Consider the following 20,614-nt stretch of genomic DNA (forward strand, 5'->3'; position numbering starts at 1 on the left):
ACATCCAAAATGGATAGGGTCATACATACCACTTTCTTTTGTTTTACAGATACATTTTTAAAAAGTAGCATTGCATGTGTAGTCTACCCCCGTCAATCTGATTCCCCTCAATAAAATCAAAAGCAATCCTGTTTAGCCACAAACTACGAAGACACCATAAACCTTTAAAAGAATGTGTTCTCAGATACTAAACTTAAACAGTGTGGCTTTAGCGATATCACTCAGAACTCGCCATTTTTAGAAGTGGCAGCATCATACTGTGGGGTTACTTTTCTTCAACTGATAAATGGAAGTTGGATGAACCTAATACAGGGCTTTCCTCGAAGAAAATTAATTAACGGTGAAAATAGCTACATTCAGGTAAAATCCAACCTGCTTGTCCGTATCTGCAGAAGGTTTACCTGTTACCTGTTTTTTGGGGTAAAAAGCACCATGATGTGTATGAAATGTTTTCTGTGATTACCAGCTGGATGCTCCTTGTTGCGTTTCTGTTTCACAGCGTTGCATCCAGCTCTGCTTGGTTCTGGTAAAGTCCTCCCCAAGGAGACGTTTTGTTTTGCTTTCAGACGCCTGACTGGCAGCCTAAATGCATCTGCAGAGGCCTGCGAGGAGACGAACAGCAGGACAACGTTGTGAGCGGAAAACAAACAGTATTGATTCTGCTGGACTCAGTAGTGGGATCAATCATTATGACATTTACTGGGAGCTCCGTGAAACCTGGACTTTGGCTTTAGGTTTCTGCGTGTGACTGAAATCTGAAATTATTCATGTCATGCAGCAGCGCTGAGATAATAGCATTGATGGGACTGTTTGTTGGAAGGATAACCAGATGCATCAGCCTTCTGGGTGCAAAGTTAATTATGGAAGATACAATATATAACATTTAATGGAGAAATATTACTTATTGTCAAAACACAGAAAATGACAAACTATGATACTTTTGTTTGTTTTTATAGCATGTAGCAGATGTTGTTTTGACTGGAGAAAGCCTAAAAAAGAAATATTACTCCACTTGCCTAAAGCTCTGAAACGCTAGAGACCAGCTGGAAATCAAAATGAAGCAATTAGGTTTCAAAAAAGAAGAAAGGTAAAGATTCACAGCTGTTACTAGATAATCCATCCATCCATTTTCTATACTCACTTATCCTTGAGGGTGATGGTGGGATGGAGCCATCGTCAGCCATCTCTGGGTATGAGGTAGAATACACCCTGGATAACACACTGTAACACAGAAACAAACAACCATGAGCTCAAATATAAGGGCAATTAAGAATAACTTGCAACAATTGTATTTGTGCTTCAATGCTGGGTTTGTCCTTATGATATATTTAAGAACATTTGAATTATGTCTACTGCAAAGAAGCAAGTTAATATTTCAAATTCTTTAAAATGTCTGGCAGAGCAGACCTTCTCTCTGTTTGGCAGGAACAGGATTACCCAGCAGACCCCACCCTGCCGCCTTCACCTCATCATGACCTGCCCGGTCACCCACAGACTCCCCTTCTGAACACAATCCTCACTGGATTTCCCTCACCAGCACTGACCTAGCAGGAACTCCAAATACAAAGCTTTAAACAGGATTCTCAGAACAGAAACTCTCTCTGGTACCTGTAGCAAATAAACACAATTCAAAGAAAGATTAAGATTCGCCTGGCAGTTTTTCAGATTTCTTTTGGGTTGCAAGAAATGTGCATGCATTTAATTACAGTACAAATAATTGTCATGCTTCTTCCTTCCTCAAGCACTTCATGACTGAACTTGATTATGGTCTGATCTGCATGCAGAAACTACCTGCATGTCATTACCCGGCATCAGCAGCTTACATGTTCAAGATTTAAAGGTCACATAAGATATCTCTATGGTAATCAGACACTATGGTATTGCAGTACAACACTCCAGGACGTGTGCCTGATGTTAACATAAACTATTATGTGTCAACATATTCAAATAAAAAATGAGCCTGGAATGGTTTGTAATTACCAATCAGTGACTCATAATGCTGGAAAACAATTACATAACCAATAATAGACGAAGATAAAAAAAATAATAATCTTAAAATTCCAAAATGAATAAAACAAACAAAAACAAACATTCAGAAGGCAAAGTTTTTTGCTAATACATCTTTGGATGTACATATACAGGAGAAACAAACTGCAACATCTATTAACACCTTATTAAAAAAATAGATGATTAAATAATTAAAGCCAAACTGAGTACATACAACCTTGCAGCTTTCATAGAATCTGAGAGAAAATAACTGGCAGAAAACTACAATCGCCTTTCAAACTAAAATTTTCTAAAGATTCCAAGCTGGAAAAAATATTAGCAATGACCTTAAAGAAAACATGTTGCGTCCCACAAATAAGAGATGTCCTATATGGCTATTTTCAAACTATTTTAAGGGCATTTATGTACATTTGGCCTCTTTTCACTGTCCTGTTGGGTTACTTTTAATATTTCTACATCAGTTTTCAACAAACTAAAGCTAAATCGGAGTCAACTATTTTAGCTTAATTTTTTATGTAAACCACAGCAAGTAAGACGTGACAGAGTTTGGATTTAACAATAGTGGTTGGTTTAGTGAAGCACAGAAAAGAAATATCCTTACTGACAAAGCTGAATATTGAATCAAATTCTTTATTGTTCTATCTCTCTGAGGATCTGCGGTTTGCTTTGCAGAATGAAAAAATGGACACTGCTTCCCACATAAGTTAAATTACTTTTTGCTTTGCAACTAATACAATAGTTGAGCAGCTGTTGTCTATGGAAGATCCTCGTATCACCTTTTGTCCTGATAGTTCCCAACACACACAAACACAAACAACCATCTGTACAAATATTCATATATTCACACACATTGTAGCATCGTGCAAAGACACACAATTGCTGCTATAAATAGTTAACACTGTGCTTGTCTTCATAAGATATTTCTTGCAGTCAGTTCCTATTATTTTGCAGCTTCTGTCTCACTTTTACCTCCCCAGTTTATTTTCTCCTCTCCTCTCCTCCAGCTCCTTCTCAACCTGGCTCTCCTCCCTCAGTCGGAATACAAATAACCCTCTCTCCTCCTCTTTCGCATCTCTTTCCGTCCATCTCCATTTTTTTTTACTCCTACAACAGTTCGTGTTCCCCATAAATTTTCTCTGCTTGAATTCTTGCTCCTCATCTTCAGGCATGACTCATAGACTTTACCCCCTCCTCTCCCTCATCCCTACATCTCTGCACTCTCTCCTGGGCGTCTGCTTAGATTTTACCACTTTCTTGCTCTTCCTGTTTCTTCCTCTCTTTCTTATTCTTCTTTAGGCCCCTCTATTCTTTTTTTTCCCGTCGTCATCACCGAAAACCTCCCATGTGTTTTTCACCCACTTTCCAACTACTTTAAATTGTTAAATCTGAGTCAACAGTTTTGCTCTGAGCCGAGTAATGGACTGGATATGCAAATATAAAATCTTTTTTTCATTGCCCCTCAGCACCTGCAGTACGTCGTCATGGTGATCTCCCTTTAAATGTCAAATTAAAGTAAGTTTTTACCTGCAATGTTGAATTTCAGATGCATCTTTAGTGTCTTCATATTATTTAAGGTCATGTCAGATGAGTTAAGGAGTTCATCCTGCATCAAGTCCTCGTAGGTTTTATATTAGCTCCACATCTTGGGGCTAAAAGCATAGTGACTCATTCTGTCTTGGGCATTTTTAGTCCATTGTCTGACTGTTACCTGCTCTCTTAAACAGGTACAGAAAGCATAAATGCACTCAAGAGGTAAGAGTGGAAAATTCTTGGTTCTAATAAGATCCTACACACATTTAGCATGTAGGTCTCATGGATTGAACGCTCACTGAATATCGATTAGTAATGCAGAGATATTTAAATAGAACTCTTGGGTATTAATGACTTTTAAGTCAGAAGTAATTTTCTGAGATAGATATAAAAGCCACCTAAAAAAAAGATGTTTTATTGCAGAAGCATGTCTCAGAAAGTTGAGAAAAATTAATTCTCACATTGGGGATGCTAAGGTAAGAAAGAAAAATCTCCAAAGTCCATTCTTAAAGACCTGCAGCAAACAATGGCGTCATGAGGTCCCAAAGTCTCCTATCAGTTCTCTAAGCTTCTCTTAGGAAAGAACAACAAGAAAAGCATTTTCTTTCAGAAAATCACAAATGTGAACATTGTATTCACAGAACGTTACTGGGACATTAAGTGGAACAGTGTTCTTTGGCCAATAGGCAGCACATTTCCATGGGCATGTTGTGTCATGTACAGAGGAAACAGCCAACAATTCCTATTTTTGGCTTTTCAGCCAAGAATCATAGTACAAGGCAAAGTGCTGTCCAACTACTAATGGGTGTACAAAATATTAACAACAGAGGAGCATGTGATTGTGGAACTGCAATTTCCTAGTAGTTCCCACTCCTGAGTAAATGGTCATAAATTAAAGTTTGATTGTTTTCTAAATCGATCAATGTGCAGTTATGCCTCTATAGTAAAAGACAATTTAATTTTAAGGCTTTTCATCTTTACCAGAAGGGCTGGTAAGTTATGAGGTTCCAGTCACTGTAATATAAACTTCCACTTCACATTTGTGATGTTGATGTCTTTTTTTTTTGTATTACTGTATTTTGTTAGTCTTCTAAAAGGCTAGCTAATTACATAAATTATTTTGCAATTTATATTTCAAATGGATCCTGCAGAAGAAGTAGAGTTTATTGATGTTTGATGCCAAAAAATAATTGTCAAAAAGCCTTTGTTGTGTCTGTCTCTAACTGTGCACTCTACTCTGTAATGCGCACTAGCAATAATAGGCTTCACATGAATGTGAGTAGCCCGCGATGCGCACTAATGCACCCTCATACCCGATCAAAAGCTGGCTTTTGAACAGTGTTCTCATAATTACCTGGGAAGGCTCAGTGCTCTTTAGCCTGGAGGATGATCTGGTCATGGTTTCCACAGTTTCAAAGTATATATATATATATATATATATATTTTTTTTTTTTGCTGTCAGGCAGGATTTGATAAGAGTTTGAATCCAGATATGGCAGCAGCTACTCCCGATCCTAATTCTGTGATATAAGTGGTTGCAGATGATGGTTTTTGGGGCTCTTGCAGGGATTTCTGCAAAATCATTGCTAATGTATTCCTTCCTGTTGGTTTGATTGGAACAAATAGATTAAAGCAATTTTCTATTTTTATAGGTGTTATTTTTCTTATGAAGGCATATTTCTGATTATTTATCTGATTGTTTATTAATATTCATTGTAAATAATGAATTTCTTGAGTTCTTTGAAAAGCAATGTTTCGTGCAGTCACATCGTTTGGATTCATGGGTAATTTACTGTTAAATGAAAGCAACTAATCTTCACTAGGAATGGATGTGATTATCTCAGCCATCAGGATGATCTGGAAAGGAAAACTAAAGCGCCATATGGCTGATATTTCACAAAGCCTCCTCCGCTTCTTTATTAACTATAACAGTACAAACAAAATGAAGTAAAGTAAAGCTGATGAACATGATTCCTAGTGTCTAGATGAATCGTAACAGAAAGCTCCCCTGAACCTACGCAGTTTAAACTCTGACCTGTGAATGTTGAGGTCTGTAATTTAATTAGTAGCTGCTGGTTATGTTTTTTTTTTTGTCTCCATTCTCTGACGTCAAGGACAGAGAATCTGTCAAGCACCTCACAGCGCTGGTACAAGCCTGACAACACAGGAAGGATGACACACTGCTGGACTGTGAGAATCCTAATGGCAGGTCTGGTTGGTAAGCCACAGTGAAACGGGGAAAAAATTGTCACAAAGATTTCTTTTATAACAATGCCTTTTCTACCATGTCTTATAGAAAATATTAGTAATTAATAAAAGTTTTCTGCTTTCTGACCAATTCTTCTCAGCTAATTTGCAACTTATTTGCATCCCTTGTAAAAAGGTGTGTTGTTCAGTGCAGTAGGGTAAACCTGTACAGTACAAAAGAGATTTGATACAGAGGTTTATTTCTCTAAGATAAGAAAACCTGATATTCGGTTTGGGAAATCTGGAGATGCTCACCTAAACCTGTCCATATCTGCAGTCAAAGCAATAATTATACATTTTAAGATAGCTTGAACTGTGACAAACGACTCACTGCTATCTTCCCACCACATGCAGTAAACAGGATGGTAAAGGATGTAAACAAATCTCCACATCTCCAGCAGTTTGACTGGAGGTGGTGTAAGAAAAGAAAGTGTGTTGGTGGAGGATCTATGATGCTGTTGGCCTGTTTTTCCTCTCAAAGGCTCTGGGAACCTTAACATTTCATTATATCCTGGGGTCTCTCCCAGAATGCTGACAATTATTTGTCGTTAGAACTTTCAAACTATTCAACTAAATCAACAAAATTACATTCTAAACATCTCTGTATGTTCCAACCTTGTGAATTATTATAGCTGAAGACAAATTGTTGCCATATTAAGAGAAGGTTATGCAAGTTATTAACACCAGGGGGAGGCAATAAGTGTGGCACTCTTAAACAATTATTTCTCAATATGAATCTGTTTAATTGTGCTTGAATTATATTTTCTCATTTGGGGATTGCTTGATTAAGATGTCTTATTTTTTTTAATTAATTAAAGATATTAAGAATTCTTAACAACTTTGAATCAACTTGATAACCTGAAAAAAACCTACCACCTAATTTAGACCAAAGCAGTTTTGTTATTCAACATATGCTATGTTTTAAGGGTGGAAAACAGAAGAAAATTAAATTTTACGCATTTTGTTACTGGATGAAAATTCATTCTAAGAGCTTGTGCAACACGGCTGCAGCTCATTTGTGTGAATTTATTGAGTGTGAAGTCAAGAGGTGTGCTTCTGCTCCCCGTCTGAAATGGAGATCCGAGTTAATAGAATCGGGAGCAGCAGCCGTCTCTCCTCGCCAGATCCCGGCAGCTGAATCAGTGTGTTTTCATTTTGTGTTAGATGAAGAGGGGAAGCTGGGGAGGCAGAGAGGAGGCGAAAGCAGGGATGTTTGAAGGAGGGGAACAGCTTGTTAGAGAAAGAGAGAAAGGAATAAGTGGAAAGCTCAGCTGCAGACTTGAACAGACAGCAGCGTCATACATATTACATGCATCAGATATTGCTCATATCAACACTTACTCACTGTTACTTGAGTGGAATAAAACTTCCAGATCCTCCAGGGATGATAAATATAAATCCGGAGAGTAAATGCATGGAGCTGTCAGAACCAAGCTGACATGTTTAACATGAGTGGATTTAAATCAGCAGATGAATCCATAAAAAACATAGAGCTCAAGGACGTTAGTGGAACTGAGTCTGCAGTAAAACATGAACTGTCCTCTACTATTCTTTATCTGAGTTGGCTAGCCTGCTGCATTTATGTGTGTTGTGCAGCTTGAGAAGAGGAGGAGGAAAAAAGAAAAAGAAAGAGAGATTAGTTAATGCAAGCGAGCCTTAATGTTAGCAAAGTTTAATAAAAGGTTAATTTTCTCCTGATGTAAGCTTAATTTGGCAGGTGCTGCAGATTTCAGTGTAGTAATTGCAACATTGTTGAAGAAAATCCATCTTTAAAGCTCCCTGTGATCAGTTATAAGTGCCTGCAGACTTCTTGCTCAAAGTTCATTGGGTTTATTCAGTTGATATTGGGCTTAAAACACATAGGAGTGGTGATTTGATCCACTGCCACAGGAACACTAAAGAAAACTACTAAATCTGGTTTATTTAGGTTGACAAAGGTTTAATAGACATCAGAATTACACATATCCTCTGGCATTAGCAAACTTTTTCAGATTAGAACATTTTGACAGATTTAAACAGATTCTGCATCATTTGGGTTGCAAGAAGTTCAACCTTACCACTTAAAGCAAAGATAGATTGTTTTCAAAACAACTTGGCTCCAAACATTAAAAAAAATATATATCTAGCCATTCTGGTTGCTCTGTATGTCTTCACTAACTTTTCCCTAACTTGTTGGTGTTTTGGTCTGAAATCCATGCAGTGTCCTCACATATGGGTAAAATGTTTTACTACAGCTGCATATATTACAAGTAAACACCTTTTTTCTCCTATTCCTGTCACTTTTTGACAAAAACATGCAAATAAAGGGGTAAATTGAACTTTCTCAAAACATGTCTGATGCTTGATGCTTTCTGTGATCTGTGCATGTAAACTTCTTTTTTGGGAGTTTCGATTTTTGTATTTATTAACAATGACAGACAACAAAACACCACAACAATATAAAATCTATCCATGGCCTGTTGTTGAAAAGATGTCAAACTATATTTTAAAGTAGATTTGAGTTATTTTTACAGAAATCTGTGGCTGGTAGCTTTAATCGTGCTGGTGCTGTCTTTAAAAGACACAAGCAAACCAGTTCATGTATCCTTTGTTTTCTGTCCTGGGCACAGACAGAAGGCCTATTCAATCCGGCATCCATGCAGGTTGCCTTGACAACAAATAGTCAAGGCTGCTGGACAGTAGCACAGGATGAGGCTAGCTCATAGACCTCTTTGACAGTCAGCGTTTTTGACGTATCATGGAAGCAGAGGCCCAGGTCAACACAACAGAATAAAACATCTCAACTGAACACAAACCATATTTATTCTGCTATCCCTGCTTCAATTGTTTTTAATCACACTGAAAAAAAAAACAATTTGCATTCTTTAACCTTTGAACTCAGTTATGTCTTCTGTGAAAGCAGTGGTTCAACTGAATCCTAACATGAGCTGGAATAATGAGTAAATTATTTGTAGGAGGGAATGCATTAAAACAAAACTCTGAAACTTTCATCTCAGATGAGGTTTAAGACACAACTTAAGATTCATGCTGCAGACCAAGCTTAACTACAGTGTCATCATTTGAGATGAACAAATTAGAGTTAATTTTTTTTTCTAAGTATATGAGTTAACTGGACCAGAAGAAAGACATTATTTTTGTTTTCTACCAGAAAAATTTGAAGGATTATGTGTGAAAATCAAGTGGTGACACATTATGTTATGGAGTAAGATAATGAGCCAAAGCACATCAATAATTCCTCCTCCTCATAACTCAAGAAACAAAATAAAGATTTTAAGGTCCTGTCAAAAAAAAAGTCTAAATTTAGATGCTGTGGTTTGCTCATAAACAGGTAGTTCATGCTTGAAAACTCCTTCACATCGATTTAAAAGACTCCTTGTCATTTCGCCTGATGAGAGTCGGTGATGAAATCAGTTATTAGGTTTGGGGGGCAAATATTTTCACATGGGGCCTGAATGTGTTTGACAGCTTTTGCCCTATTATGCATCTCTCTTCTCATTAGAGAGAAAGTTGTTAAAGTTGATCAAACTAATTTGATAGTTTGATCTGAAACATGTAAGCATCTGGATTTTAGAACAATTAATGAATTCACTTTCAGCGTGGGCACCCATGTTTTTTTTTTTTTTTGCTGAAGTTACTTGAATTTTTGACAATGTGTTCATGCACGTAAAGTGTGTTTGTGCAAACGTGCCACGGCAGGAGACAGGAGACCGGGGTGTGCGTGTGTGTGTCTGTGTGACGACGGTATACAGGGAGGAAGAGAGGGAGCGACGCGGATGACACGCATACACTCTCCCCGCTTCTCACATACGGAGGAGAGAGGGACAGAGAGGGAGACAAGAGTGGAGAGACGCGGAGCAGAGGGGAAAGCGCACGGAGAGATCAGCGGAGAAATGCCCGCTGGACGGATGGATTTTATTCTCCCTGAGCTGTACGAGCCTTTGTAAGACAACATGGGCTGCATTGGATCCCGGACGATCAGTAAGGACACGCCGCTTTCTATTCTACCATGTGGATGGATGGATGGATGGATGGATGGATGGGTGCGCTGAGAGAATGAAAAGGCTGAGGAATTCATTTTTAAAGAAGTGAAATACACGTTTATTATATCCCTAGAGTTGGTTTGCAGCGAGTTGGGGCTACAGAAGAGGGTTTTTTTCTGTCTTTTTTGGGTGCAGTGAATTTATAGTTTACTGTAGGAATTACTGTAGCACCTCAGTGTGCGTGCGTGTGTTTTGGGGTGTTTGTGAGGAGGGGAGAGGCTGGACAGACAGGCGGCAGCGATGTGAGCAGAATAAGATACCGCTTGACGTTTTTCCTCTCCACATGGATGACACCGGACATGCGGCCAAGGCGCGCGCTTCTCTGTGACAGACAAGGAGAAAGAGGGAGGGATGGAGAGAGACCTCCGCCTTGACACGCCGCTAAGGTCATTCCATGCTGGGTGTCTGAGAAAATTCCCCCTCCTTCCTCCCCTTCCTGTCTCCTCCTTCCATCTTCCACTCGCTCTCACCCCTTCTCTCCTTCCAGTCCTTCCTCCCTCCATCCTACCCTCCTTTCTCTCTACTGTGCGTCATGCAGCGACGTAATATATCGAAGATACAGGGTGCACCCCCCCCCCACACACACACACACACGCATTCACTGACACTCCGGGTTATAAGAGGGAGGCTCGGTGATTGACTCTAACAGGATGACTCAGAACCTGGCTGGGTAAACTCAGGTGTGAGCCTTAAACGCTCTGTGCATGTAGGTCAATTCTGCAAAGTCAAAGGTGGAAACTGCTCACACACTATTCTCTGCTACTGATTGAAGATCCTAGTTTTATTCATTAACTTTATTTAACCGGCATCCGTCGGTTCATCTTCGCTGGGAAACATGGCAAACTGTAGCTCTCTTTTTGTCTTGGTTGTGTGTCTTTAGGTTGAGTTCTTGAGTCTTTTGAGTCGCTGCTGGTTTCAGCTGCACGCAGCTGATGAGGCTTGGATTTTGCACAGATTAGTTGCACCTGAAACTTTCTATAAAATCAATTCAACTCACTTTACATATAGATTGCTACCTATAGCAGTGTTTCCCGGTCAGTGGTTCCATTTTCTTGTAAATGATTATTTGATACCCTTCTAAAGAAGCTTCCATGTGCACATCGCTCTTCTGACATCACATGAGGTACCTTATCAGAGTTCTTTTGCATTTGAATGCTTTCAGTCATATTCCTCTTTAGGAACCAGTCCCTTGTTCTACACTTAGCTTTGTACAGAAGGTCCGGTTACTCAGCTGTTCAAAATGGATTGGTTACTGGAGGCTGTTTAAGTTTTTAACGATTGGATCTCATATTATCCAATTGCTAACATTTGGCCAGGATGTATTAAAGCTTGATTGTGAAGGAAGCTCTCTCTCTCTCTGTCTCTCTCTCTGTCTCTCTCTCTCTCTCTCTCTCTCTCTGTCTCTCTCTCTCTCTCTCTCAGCCAAAGAAGTTGATGTTTGCTATTAAATAAAGTAGCACATGTTACCTCTTCCTGCACTTAAATGCTCATTGTTAACCTGGTAAATGATCAGAAACTTCATGCAAGCTTTGGGAGGGGACAGTCTTCACCATGCAAGACTCTGGACATTTTGCAGATATAAAATCTCCAGGTTTTGTAGACTGTATCCTGCAGACTTTCCCTACTTTTATATTTGCTCTGCTAAGCTGTTGGAGTCTTGCACACTCATCAAGATCATAGTTTTGAGAGAATTTCTCCTGCTAGGCTTTAAGCCATGTGCTTTTATATGAGGGATAGCTGTTCAGAAGGCACATTTGTGCCAAATGTTAATGTTGGAAAAAGAAAATAAATGATTAATTGTCTCTCAGTTATGTGCTGTTTTCCACCATCTGACTTCTTTTAAAGCCAGATCAGGAAACCTTGGGACAACAGTGTGCTTTCAAGGTTCTCCGCCACACATCTACTTCGGCATAAACAGTTTTTAGGCCTCCCAACATAACATTTTGAATGTTGTAATAATGTGTGTCATGAATAAATCTGGCTGAAAGGCATACTGTCATGGCCAAACTGTATAATAGCTTCACTATTGAGCAGCATCTGCCATCTCAAGGAGATGAAAAGCTTTAAAACACTTATTGAGTATACCTATTGAAAAATATGTCTTTATTTTTTTAGAATCATATCCATTTGAAGTCTAAGGTGCTGTTTTGAATCAAGAAGATATCAGTCAGTTCCTCTGATCCTGTTTATATAAACGTTTGTGCCACTGGCTTTGTATATTGCCAAATGAAATATAGTATGCATTGAAACACAAACTACTGACAGTTTAGGGCCTAAAATCTGTGGAGAGAGCTAAAGATAAAGTTATGGGAAGGAGGTTTTCTGACCTCAAAGACTTAGAGCTCATTTTAAAAGATCAGTTTTCAAAAATGCAAGTGAAAACATCTAAAAAGCTTTTTAGATAATATAAAAGCCTTAGTTAAGTATTTGTCTTTGCAAGGACAAAGCCTGAACATCAAAAAAAAAAAAATCTTAAGAACTGCAGAAAAATTAAAGTGTTTGCATGTTTCAATTGTAAAATTTGTCCTCACAAAATATAAACTTATGATTTAGAGACCTTTTCACAACAAACACTAAGATCCAACAGACTGACTTCAAACTGCTGTCAAAGTAAAGTGTGGTCGCCCCTTCAAATGTGTGTATTGTCAGTTTCCATTATGTGGAGCATGCAGCTGTAGTGTCCTGTCTTCACATGCTCATATATTAAGACACACACATTGTAGCAGTGGACCATCAACCCCCACCCAAAGCCTGTCTGTTAATGCACCATCAAAGCCTCATCAGGTCCTTTATGATAACAAATGGAGGCAGCTGGAGGATTTCAATAAATAAAAGGAAGGACAATGTGACCTTTGGTTGTCATTGAGCTGGCTGGATGGAGGATGTTGAGGATGGGGGAGGTGTATTAGTGGTGACTGCTGTGGAATGACACAGAGGGCTTTTTGGGGATAGAGGGTTGAGGTGTGAAGAGTCAAATACATGCTGGTGGGGTTTTTTTCTTCCCTTTTTTAGTTTCATAAGTGGGTTTTCTCGTCTCCTCTGGCTCTCTCCCTATCTCTCCTCTGCTCTCTTCTCCCTATTTGCAGTGTTATGAGTAGATAAAATCATACTATATGAACAATGTGCTCAGCATCTTCTTTTTTTCATGTTTAAAAATTAAACTGAATGAGCAAATAGAACGCGCTATTACAGGGTGACTTCATAGATTATGTTTTTTACATCATATACCTGCCCAGAGATCTAACTGAAAGTACTTAGATTTTTATCCACATTTTTGTTCCTGTGTGTAAAACGCAAGGATTTGTTACTTTGCTGCACTGAAGGTGCAAAACCTATTTTTTACTGTACATTAAAAGAAATGTTTTAACTCTATAGGGATTGAACTCATCACCAAATATGTAAGTTATTAGGTAAAGCATTTGATTCTGCTTGAACATAGCATAAGAAGTTATCTAAAAGGAAAATATAACAGGGATCTGCTGGAGGTCATTTTGATGTTTTGCTATTTTGTACTTTTCTTATTTTGATCGTTTCATTTCCAGATAGTTGTCTGCCAAAAGATGCACCTTTTTACTGCTCTGATCTAGAGTTTTCAAGATTGTCAAAGTGTGAACTGGTTTGTTAAAAATATGCAGCTGGTAAACATTTTTGTTGGTTTTTACACAGATCACAAATATTTAAATGAATAGTGAATGTCTGCATTTGACCCTGTTTTTTATGTGCATATTATCTATATTGGATTCAGGTTAAGGTCAGAAACCACATTTTTAAAAAAAAGGCGCTTCCGTAACATGGCATTCAGTTGATTTTTTAAAAATGGAACTTGAAATGACTTCAAAATTCTAATTGAACACACTGTTGTGTACACACAAATGTGTGTATTGTCAGTTTCCATTATGTGGAGCATGCAGCTGTAGTGTCCTGTCTTCACATGCACATTTTGAAGAGTATGCATCATACTCTTCCATCAAAAAGGAAGAGTATGATGCATAAGGCATCATACTCTTCCTTTTTGAATTATATATTCCTATGCAGGAAGGTTCTACTGGGAAAAAAATCTACAGGTATTCTTAGGTATTTATAGTTTTTGTGGTAATGTTGCCCATCTTCTGTTTCCTCCATGTTTAGCCAGACACTACTTCTTCATAAGAATGTGAATTCATGCAAGGATGCACACAGTATCAAGCTCAAACATCTTCAGTGGTTACAAACAGAAAGTCTGATTGCAACTATATTAATTAACCTGGACTTGTAGATTGCCAACAGCATGATGAGACCTCAACGTGGCTGAAAAATGAACTTTGATTTAATCATTTTTGTTTGTTGCTTAGCAAGAAAAGTTAAAAACTTAAAAACATATCAGTTTAGTGTGATTAAAGCTTTTTTCTTCATCTGCTTGAAATATTACCAAAAATGAATGTCTGATTGGTGTAATGTGAACAAATTCATGTCAGAGAATGTTCTGAATCTTCTTTTGTTCTTTTGAGGTATTCAAAATAAAATTGTAATGCATAACATATTTAGACATGATTATGAAAACTATAATGAGAAGCTCTTGTTTTGATACTCAGTACAGCAGCAGCCATTTTGAAGAATGGAGACTCAGGATTTCTTATTGAGCACCGTCACCCTCAACAAAACTGAAGACAGGTGTTCAGTCTTCATTTACCTTCTTATGTCCAAACACCACAATATGGCAAACACCACAGATAGCATAAAAGTACTATTGAATAGAAGAAGAAATGTTGCAAGCCTCAGAGGTAACCAGCATGACAAAGCTCGTTAAAACAGTCCAAGTGACTAGACACCACCCCTTTCCTCCAGCTTACTGCCTGCAGAATAGCTCCTGCTGTGTTTCTTCTGAGCCACATCTATTCTAATATTATCCCTGAGAGCGAGCGTCTGCCGCTAAAAATAGATCAGGGGTAAAAGAGGGAGGTCACTGAGAGACGGAGGGAGAAACGTTACAGTAAATACTGGTCAACAGTTGACCCGGCATTATTTGTGTCACTTTCACTTCCCAGCCTCGCTTTGTCATGCGTCTCTTCCTCCTGGCGCTCTGCAGAGAACAACACAAGCGATTAGAAAAGCAAAGCCAATTGTGTTCTATCATAGTCTTTCCTGTTTTAGGTCTTTCCATTATCTCGGCAATGCTGCAGTATCATTGTTGGTTTGGTATTTCTGGACTTTATTGTTTCCCTCAGCTGTGTTTCCCGCAGTCTGCCATTTAACTGAACTATCACTGCCTCTTATTACACTCGATTATCTTCCAGTTACAGTAAGGCTGGTGTCTAGCAGTCATCACTCAGACAGCAAGACTTTCACTCAGAAAGGCTGTCAGGCAGAGAGTCACATCTCTGTCTCAGCACCTTCAAGTTGGGGTCTGAAAGGCAATGCTTCTGCAGAAACAGGCACTAATAGAAAGCATCACACAAAAGAGGGGGATGTAACCTCTGTCTGATATGCTGAAAGACTGAACTATAACAGTATCCCAGCAGATATTAGACCAAAATTCCCCATATTTGAAGTGCAAAAATAAGCCTCTACCTACCTACCTACCTACCTACCTACCTACCTACCTACCTACCTACCTACCTACCTACCTACCTACCTACCTACCTACCTACCTACCTACCTCATTTCAGGTTCCCAAAAATCTCAAAATATTTTTGGTTTTTTTTGTCGTTATACCTCGAGAAAGTAATACACTTTGATGACTTTATCAAATACCTGCAACAAATCCCAAATACTCTGGAAGATGTGTCATTGTCCTTCCACCATCTGTCATGTAAAAATGTAAATAAATTCACAGAGGTTTGTGATTGTAACATGAAAAAAAATAACAGTTAAATATGAATACTTTTGCAAGGTGCTCTATGAAAGCATCTATACATGAAGCATACATAGGTTTAGCAGCATAAAGAAAGCGATGGAGACACTTTGACCGAGTGGGAAAAAAACCCCAAACATAAGCACTCACTGTTTGGCAGGCAGCAGCTTGAGTTCCACATAAATAAACACAGGTCGGATAATTCAAGTCGCATCTGATGTGACACTCGGCCTGTGCGGTCATCTGCAAATGCAACAGGATCAGGGTCCTGCTGGTTTTATTTTTAGCCGTATTGATTCAGGTCAGTAATGGAAAACGAAGGTGACGCCTCCTTCGGGCTCTCCTTTTTTTCTGAGTCTCTCCTCTCCTATTTTCTCCTGTGAACTTTTCCTGCTGGGGCTCCAGGTTCTCAGCGGGGAAACCTGAAGCCGCCTGATTAATTTTAAGATGTAAAGCAGTTTGAAACGAGACTAAAATGAGAAATTCTGGATGTTGTAAGAGCCAATGGAAGGTTAGATCTTGGATTTAAATCCTACGATTTAACATGAGAAGTCAGGTAATGATCACAAATTTATTTAGACTTGCTCAACAAAGTCATTTTAACTTGCAACAGAAATATGTAGCATTTCTAAATAGAGAAAAATAGATATGTTACACATGAAAAGCAGGACTCTGTTCAAGCTTCAGTAGCCAAACTGTCCTTGGGCATTCTTTAATTTACTCCTTCCACCCACTTCCCCTCTCCAAGGTTACAGAGAAGCTGGAGTCTGTCTCAGCACTCAGTCTCCTCTCATGAAGGCAGCCATCAAAACAAAGCTTATCTATTTTCTCTCAACATACTTTGATAGTGAGGGCTGTCTAGCATTGTTATACAGTCTGGTGAGTTTATCACTCATTAACTCGGTTCAGCGTTGTTTTGAACTGACAATGACGAATTCTGCGAGGTTTCCATTGATTTAATAAGCAAACACAGCTGTGGAAGGACCACATGTAGCATGCTCTGAAGCACAACACATGACATTCTACCAGTGTGAAGCTGGCCTTTGTGCAGCCTTTGCATAGGTTGGATGAGACACAATTTGAAGGGGCAACATTGTTTGCCTCAGGGCCCGTGGCACCTTAATGAAGCCTTGCTTTGGGTCACTGCCAACATCTGTCTCCTCTGAGCGGATCATTTTTCTTCTGGTAATTTTACAGATGAATGGTGCAGCAATTGCTCTGTTGCCTTGCAGCAAATAGGTTTTGGGTTCAAATCCCAGCCTGGAGACTTTCTGCATGTATGGGTTCTCATCAGGTACTTTCCTCCCACAGTCACATCAACCTCAGCCTTGTCTAACTTTACTGCGTACTTTAAATTGTCCGTATGTATGAATGTGTGGATGGTTGTTTGTTTTATGTAACAATAACACATTTTGCTTGACGATAAATTGTCCCAGAAATTATTGTGATAAATAAAAATATTGTTGTTTTGAGAATTTTTAAGTAATATATTGATAATTGATAATAATGTAAGTTCATCCTCTCAAAGACCAATGAACTTTAATGTTGTAAATAACTCTTAACACTGGAACGTTAAAATGTTTTAAATATCCAAAATAAAACACAACAACCAAAAGCAATAAATAATAATAATAAAAAACACAGACAACTGAAACCATAAAATAAATTGATTATGAGGCCTTTTTCTTTTATAGGTGTTTAAAATATACATCTTTTTGGTGACATCCTGCTTTGGAAATTCAAATTTATTGTTTTTTTTCCTGTTGCCATTTATTAATGGTTCAATTTTCGAAAAACAAATGCACCCTCAGTTTATTCAAAAAGTGAATAAAAGAACATGCAGTTTGTTTAGGGAGAGTAATTCTCTAAAGAATGGCCTCCCAATGTTTTCAAGAGTTACAAGCATTTTGTTCAGTTTTAGCCCTACTAAATATATTTTTCTTTGTGTCAAAGTTTTGATTCTTACTCAACCTGTGTTTCAGTAGCTGCTGCTCAGAGTTGACACCAAAAGCTAAGATCATTCTGCTCTCTATGGCTGTTAGCTTAATACCTTCATTTGTCCATTCACTTATTGGATTTTCCATCTTATTGCTAATTCTGAATATCATCCTGGACAACACTTGATGCATGATAAACAGCACCACATGCACATCCATTATCTAATTTTAGTCATAGCGAGGGAAGCAGGGTAGACCCTGGACAGGGCGCCAATCCATCACAGAGACACACAACAATGCAACCACACACACACACACACACACACACACACACACACACACACACACACACACATCTAAGGACAATTTAGAGAGAGCAATTAACCTAATAGTCTGGACTGTCGGAGGAAGCCGTAGTGTCAAAAAAGAACCTGCATGTGCAAACTCCATGTAGAAACACTACTGACTTGAATGCATGACCTTCAAACTGTGCCACTGTGCAGCCTGCATGGAAGCAGAAAATGAGAAAACCTGTTTAAAAAGGACATCAAATCCTTTCTTCTACTGGTCTTTCTTATGTATTAATTGTGTGTAGTAGACATTCATGCCAATAAAATTCAACCTCATCATTGTCATAATTCATGCTTAAAAAGACTGTGTTATAAGCCAACATATATTTAGACATTAGCCACAATAACAGACCTGCAAGAACTGTGCCCTTTGTTAGTACCATATTCACATTTTCTTTAATCCTAAAATTTAAGATGTTTTAAAGAATATAATAGACAGTTTGTTGTTTTCATTTCTGACATCTGGTCACTTTAACCCACAACTATTTCTATTTGTGAACAATGTAACCAAGATGAAATGCCATAAGTCACTCACTTTTTTACATCTGCCCATTCCCCCTCCATCAACAATGGTGACTACAAGAACTGACAGTTCACTGGCTGATTTGAACATCACAGGACTTGACATGCACCCGTTGCTTCAAGGTAACATTTTCACTTCATTTTTTGAGGGAGCATAAAATCTAACATATTCTGGAGGTATCCTCATCACGTTTTGCACAACAAAATCATAATGAACCAAACAGAGCATGAACATGAAGGCAAAAGAGGTGATAATTTGCATATCTGCATGAAATTGCACTGATCTCAGCTGCTATTAAAGAGCAGAAGCTGTTTAACATCTGTTTTAGGTTTGCCCAGTCAGGTGTGGCATCAGCTCTCCCAGGGAAGTCTTTATGTCCCCGAGCCAAACTTAAATATTGACTTTGGGGCCTTTGGTGAGTGATGCAAAGAAGAATGCTCAGTGATCAACAACATTTCTTAATTGAAAGGCTTTGAAAACAATGATTAATAATAAAAAATCTAGACACAGCTTTTTAATTAACCAGGTTGGCAGCTGAAATCCTCCAATGTCAGCCCTTTTGTTCACTAGCTAAATTTATGCTAGAGACATTTTCCTGAACTCATGTCCCTCTGCTGTGTGTGATGGGGTGTTTAAAATGTTTTTATATTGGCTTAAACTTAAAGAAAAGCACATTTTGTCAAACAAATCACACCATTTTGTGTTGTGTACTGTATATTTTTGTGCAGTACACTGCTGCATCATACCTCTTCTCTGGAAATAGTCCATCAGTGTCTCAAATTAACAAAATCATTTTTAATAGAAGTAATCTGAAAAAGGGATCAGATTGTCCTGCTGTTGGAGCCACTTCAAGCCTTAGGCATGAGGAGGCAAGTACATTTTCATCAGTGCAGACAAAGCATCTGCATAGTGAAGCACAAGGTTAGTTAATGGTATAAGATGCTGTCTGAAACCCGCACATGTTTCAGCTAAATTATTTAATGACCATTTTATTCTCTGCCTTTGTCTGAGTATTGGTTTTATTGTTTTCTCCATGATGACCACAAGCAGCCTGGCTGAGTTGTAGATTATACTACATATGATAACGAAAAGATGTGTAAAATGGCACTTCTAGAGAGTTCCTTTACCTTATTTACTCAAAGCAGAATATCTTCTCTCAAGATTGAAACACAGTTATATCATTTATATATATTGTAGTTGATCTTTACGAACATTTTGTCTAATCCTGGAAATGTGTTTTTGTGTGGAACCTGTGACTTCATTTCACTTGCTCTACTGTTGTTGTTTTTGTGAATGTTTAATATTATCTGTCTGGCTGAAAGATAAAGGGCTCCTAACAGAGCCAGTGTGACACACCACTTAAATGTATCATCTGGTGTTTAATGTGCCCTGCTTAACACAAGCAGTGAAGACAGTTTATTTTCACATCTTAACCATATGGCTCATGTAAATACACGCAGCTGTGTCATCCTAAATTGTTGGCTAATGCCGACATTATCAGGTATTAAACCTGAAAACCTACTTGGAAAGAGTTCAAAGACAGCATATTATACAAAGGCTGAGAATGTCCATTGTTTTTGGATTAATGGCAGGATACTGTAGTTTATAGAGGAGGTTAGACTGGAGGAAACAAATACAAAATCCCAGGAACATCCTTTGATCTCTAGTCAGCAAAAAGTTTAGCTGTGTTTCTAATTGGTGGATGTGAACATCTCAGTATTTTAGACTGCGGCTCTGATGGCTCCAACATTAAACACTGTTCACTTCTTTAGTCATCATACACTTACTACACAAACTGAATAATCTGCATTGTCTGAAAGTGATGGAAGGATGAAGTCTTGAACAAGCTCTAATTTCACAGTGTGTAGGGGTGATTCATGCAGGTCGGTGAAAAATGATATTTTTCTCAGTCAGTGTCATCAGAAATGACATCTATAATGTCATTAATCCTGTGGCAACTGCTTAGTGGAAATCATTGTTACTGGCTTTAATTAAAATTCTCTGAATAATTACAGAAAACTCCACTTTATTGTCAATCCTATTAAACATGTTTAAATACCTTAAAATACATTCATAGATCAGGGGCATTCATTTTCAGTAATTGTCCCTATTGTAAAAATATACATCTACCTTTTTAGTGTGGCTAACTG

General features: G+C 38.3%; 1 pseudogene across 1 annotated transcript in view; it reads left to right on the forward strand.

Moving 5' to 3' along the window:
• Positions 1-9,557: 9,557 nt before the first annotated feature.
• The window catches only part of LOC106919802 (uncharacterized), a 42,348-nt pseudogene continuing 31,291 nt past the window's right edge, over positions 9,558-20,614 (forward strand). The window contains exon 1 of the transcript XR_015764581.1: positions 9,558-9,762. The product of XR_015764581.1 is annotated as an uncharacterized LOC106919802 (transcript). The remainder of the gene's footprint in view (positions 9,763-20,614) is intronic.

This window comes from Poecilia mexicana, unplaced genomic scaffold (genome assembly GCF_051168715.1).
Source record: "Poecilia mexicana isolate PSO_F unplaced genomic scaffold, ASM5116871v1 scaffold_11, whole genome shotgun sequence".
Classification (NCBI taxonomy): domain Eukaryota; kingdom Metazoa; phylum Chordata; class Actinopteri; order Cyprinodontiformes; family Poeciliidae; genus Poecilia; species Poecilia mexicana.